At 39.4% G+C, this 5000-nt stretch overlaps 2 protein-coding genes, 1 long non-coding RNA gene and 1 pseudogene across 3 annotated transcripts in view; 1 reads left to right on the forward strand and 3 right to left on the reverse strand.

The window, feature by feature from the left end:
* The window catches only part of LOC137995649 (uncharacterized), a 5319-nt gene extending 4097 nt beyond the window's left edge, over positions 1-1222 (forward strand). Inside the window, exon 3 of the long non-coding RNA XR_011122275.1 lies at positions 660-1222. This is a non-coding gene — a long non-coding RNA (uncharacterized lncRNA). The remainder of the gene's footprint in view (positions 1-659) is intronic.
* The window catches only part of LOC137995496 (DNA ligase 1-like), a 461965-nt gene that overhangs the window by 219628 nt on the left and 237337 nt on the right, over positions 1-5000 (reverse strand). The gene's annotated exons all lie outside the window — the stretch shown is intronic.
* The window catches only part of LOC137995027 (uncharacterized), a 224232-nt gene that overhangs the window by 195923 nt on the left and 23309 nt on the right, over positions 1-5000 (reverse strand). The window lies entirely within an intron of this gene.
* The window catches only part of LOC138008331 (uncharacterized), a 4754-nt pseudogene continuing 3622 nt past the window's right edge, over positions 3869-5000 (reverse strand).

A 5000-nucleotide genomic window follows, 5' to 3' on the forward strand; every position in this document is an offset into this window, starting at 1 on the left:
CTAATCGCAAGTCTTTCATGAAAGGTTATCACCCATGGGATTGAGAATTGTCACCCGTTTAAGGCAAATGTTATGTAAGAGCTCGTCTAAAAATAGTTTGATCTGTAAAATTGCCGTTACATAGTTGTACTCTCCTGCTTATGGCTCCTGCGTATAACAGGGGCTCCCAAAGATAATCCTCGGTGAGTTATGTGTTCGGGAGAGTCAAACTGCTCTAAGAATTTCGGTTCTACGTTGCCAAACAGCTACAGATTTCTTTACTAAAACATCACCTAAAAGATTGGCAACCAGGGAAAAGTAGTCCCTTACGTTTTCGGAAGGGATATTTTTGCAATTTTTGGGACTAAAAAAGGTCACCTTAGCAGTTTCGGATGAACATATGGTTCCATTGGAAGCACGTAGAAGGTAACGTTCAGCTAGCAATTTCGGAAATGAAGATTTCGTTTCCTGAACTTTTCGGACACTTCAATCTTCAGCTCAAGATATATCCGAACAGATCAATTTGTTTTAGGTGATAGAAACATCTCTTTACACAGTCTGTGTACATTACAAAGAGCCTAGAAACATCTCTCAAAGACTTTTGGCTTAATTTTCTCGTTGGGTGTCCTTGGTATAACCATTATGACCTATTTGATTGTATATTTGTTCGGGTCTTTCAGGAAACCAACCTTTGTCCATTCGTCAAGTGAAGAAAATCGTCGCTTTCAGCTATCCTTCCATCTCATGGCTGGTGCCAGAATTTCTTTACATTCCTGGCTGGTTTATAGCCGCCGGCACGCATAAGTTTTTATCAGGTTTTCGAGAAGACATATCCTCTTTGAGAAACGCGGTGGATGCCACACCAGAGAGTTTGTTTGCAGCGTAGCAATATTCTATGAAAATTGAGATGATCAATTATTAGCGATATTAACATCTGTGGAACGAATAATCACGGGCAGAGCTTTTTTTATTGATTTCTTGTAGATCAAGTTTCTCGGTACGTATCATGTTGGGCAATAAATTTCGAGTAACAACATACATAGCAATTAGGGGCAAGTGAGAAAGCGCAATGTTAAGAACATTGTGGAGGACTGATGTAGGGAATAAGCTTTACAGCCATGATCGTCGATCTCCAGTAAATGCACCTGAATCGAATCGAGAGGTGCTTGGAGACTTTGTTGGAGATCGTTGATGCTTCTTGGACGCTGGGACAAAAAGTCAATAAAATTTAATGCAAATGTTGTGTCTGTTTCTTCTCATGGCAGTTGCATGGGTTATTACTGGGTTGCCTATGGGCAAACCCAGTCGAGGTCTGCGTTTAGTTTGTTTGTTTTCTTTTTTTATTTTTTATTTTTATTTTTATTTTTTGTTTTTTTCCGTGTCGGTAAAAGTCTTGCCTGTCACTCCCCTGGTAAGTGGTGTCTTTGTGTATAGAGCCTTCTGCGCGTATTTTCTTAGGATCGAGAGGGTAGTGGAACTGCGTAGATTTCTCTGGTGGACACAGTACAATCATTAACTTAGCCTGCAATGGCGTCGAAAGTCATGCAACGCGAATGGCGTTTTAGTGGATCCTTAAACAAAATATACCCTTATGGAGCTCAATAATGGAAAGTCAGTTGGATAAACTAGGCATGAATCTCAAAAACGACGAGTACTGGACTTCGACAACAATCTATCGCCCGTCGAGACGAAATCAAAGTGATCAGTATTTACCTGAAGTACATGGTAATTTGACACAATTGAGTTTCTTGTCTTCACGCACGCAATGAAATAGGAAGAGGTTTTCGCCTCTAAGAGCAAATATGTTGTTTGTTTCAATAAAATTTTCGCTGGAAAAGGATTCTGTGGTATTTTCTGCCTTTGTGAATTATAATATCATGTTGTGTATTGAATTTTCGAGCTTAAGGTTGAAATGTGATATGGGAGAACTTTATTAGTATTGCTCTGTAAGCAGGAAGGGTTCACAGGCCTGTTGGAAGCGTGCTTGAGTTGCAACAAAATGAGCCCCAAAATCAGTGAAAACTTGTGACGCAGATGAATAATAAAGTAGCTGCTATTTCCAAAATGATGGAATTACCTGGTGATAAATAACGTCGTACGCGTCTTGGAGAGTAAATTTTGACTTTGCATAAATAAGAGTTGGGCGATTGTGATCTTTGTTTTTTACGTTCTAATTCGCTTCGCTCAAACGAACGTAAAACATTTTACCCTTAAATTCCCGTAATACAAACAAATACCACGAGAAATATGGTAGGATGCGCAAGCGTATCCAAAACAGTTTATTATAAGATAGAAATTACAAAAAGAAATTGTTACTGCACTTTTTTTTTTTTTTTTTTTCTACAACTCTTTAGATACTACTGTATGCAGAAACTAATCTACGCTCCATAATACGTTACAAACCTAAATACTTAGTTACATGCAACCTGTTTTCAAGGCTTTCTTCAACATACATATCCTTGGCAGAATCAGATTTCCACCTACCAGGAATTTTAAGTAGTCTTTCTGGAATCGAATTCCTACTATAGCGTACGGCAGCTGTAATGCCACCGGATCTTTAACTATGAAGACCATAAACATTAGGGTTGTATAGCCCAGCTGACTTAAGGTATCCCTTAAGATATCTCTACAGGTAGTATAAGAAATCTTTCCGCTCCTCAGGGTATAGCTAGAAGTACTACGGTGAAAAACAATTGGTCTAAATAAAGGGAGAGGACTGTTTAAGTCAATACCAGATAAATCTAAATAACGCTGTAAAACACCAACAGGACAGTACTTAGATCCAGATGCACTAATATAGACGAAATTCCCTTCCCTATAAACATCTGTTTTACTACGAGGCACAAAAATTCTTATATAATCGCTGTGAAATTCGATATGCTCCGGAACGATATTGCATAATTCGTCATAACGAAAAAACCCTGCGAAGGCTAAAGAGCACAACGCAGGAATACGGAGATTCTTTAAATTAGCATCTTTCCTGTTATGAATATCTAAAATACGCCTTATAATTTCTGTGGAAATAGGCTTCTTTTTCATAACTGGCTATGACTTCTGGCGTTTAGCGGATTCGACGACATTTCTGCAAAATTCGCTATCTAAAGGATTACGATCCAAACTAGGGACAAAAGAATGTAACCATTTAAGGGCCGCATGGGCTAAAATTACTGAGGAGCTAGAAGCGGAAGACTGCTGAACTTCAAACAAATATAGAGAAACAACACTAAGAGGAAAAGGTAACTGCATGTTGAACTGTCTACTTTTAGACCAGTCCAAGAACTTTCTGATAACACGAACGTAAGCTTTAGCGGTCGAATCCGACCTGGACTTCAACATAACATTTAGCACTTCATAAACGTTGATTGAAGAAAACTGTTGAAAGCCTTTCCAAGAATTACTTGATAGCATAATCTGTAAAGACAAGAACAAAACATACATACTAGAAGAACAAAGAAAGACAGAACATCCTTTAATAACCGTACAAAAATCAGTCATTGATGAGGCCAGTGCCACGTAAGACGTTAAATGATCGTATGGGCCAGTGCCGCGTAGATCAACAACCATTGATGAGGCCAGTGCCACGTAAGACGTTAAATGATCGTATGGGCCAGTGCCGCGTAGATCAACAACCATTGATTAGGCCAGTGCCACATAAATCAACTATACTCCTATTAGGACAGCACCATATGAAATGACAGACCAAACATTAGGCCAGTGCCTTACAAATAAACGGCATACTGCCTTGGCCAGCGCCAACAACTGAAAAAACATAGGCTAGTAGACACACCGTCCAATAAATTAAATCAGTAAATTTTAGTCTAACGGCCTTCTGAGATTTAAGATAATGTAATACGCGTGGGATGATACCAACTGGATGGACAACTAAGCAATTTTCCCCTCCAAGAGACTGAAAGAAAAATCAACACCCGAGGAATTGGGATTCCAAAACCTCGAGAAATACCTGGGGATCTTGCGGTTATAATAATTTGCAAAGCAATCTACACTATGCGGACCCCACAAGCCATCGAGAAAAAGAAAAAATTCTTCAGTAATTTGCCAATCATCAGTATCAATTAAACGACTTATATAAACAGCTTGTTGATTCGAAGTGCGAGGGATCCACTGTACATCTAAATGAATTCCCGATCGGATACAAATATCAAAAATCCCTCTGGCCATTTGTGCAAACCTAATTTCATGCTGCCCACTTCAACAATCTGAGCAGCTACTTGGCTATCCGTAAACCACTTAACATGTGATCCAACACTGAGGCAAATGATTGCAAAGAAACTCAATAACAGACAGTTCTCTCCACATTGAACTTTGACCTCTCTCGTTCTCCGACCACGTTTTGTGGCACACAAAATCATTGTTAAAATCAGTAATTGCTCCACCTCCGGTGGAACTGGCGTCAGAATACACAAAATAACTTGGTACCTTACTCACAAAGCAATACCTAGTGTTGATATTAACCATACTTTCCTTCCAGAAATACAGTTCTTCCTTGCAGTAATCGTCAAGAAGGGATATAGAATCCCAATTATCCCTGCACGCGGTGTACAAGACACAATGTCTGGTCATTATCCTGCCAATGTTACCAACTACAGGACAGGTAGAGATAACTTGACCTGTGAAGGAAGACAACTCTCTCGCGGTAACTTTGAAATCGGCTTCAATAATATGATCAATTGAGTTAATGATCTTAACAATTCTCCTTTCCACAATTTAAAAGTACCTAATGCAGCATTCCAGGTAATACCCAGCCAGTCCAATACTTGGGTGGGTTCCCATACCGATTTATCTTCATTGACAACAAAACCTGCGTTGCACAAATCCGCCCTTACAGCCCGGGCCTTAATGAGACAACTTTCTCTATCCTGAACAATCGCCCAACCATCATCCAAGAAGATGGCTTTACAAAGACCCTGTACTCTCCAATAACTTCAAAACCTTAGTAAAAACCCAAGGGGCAGAGGACAGACCGAACGGGAGCACAGAAAAAACATAAAATATTTCCTTAA

The sequence above is a fragment of the Montipora foliosa genome, chromosome 1, assembly GCF_036669935.1.
Source record: "Montipora foliosa isolate CH-2021 chromosome 1, ASM3666993v2, whole genome shotgun sequence".
NCBI classification, from domain to species: domain Eukaryota; kingdom Metazoa; phylum Cnidaria; class Anthozoa; order Scleractinia; family Acroporidae; genus Montipora; species Montipora foliosa.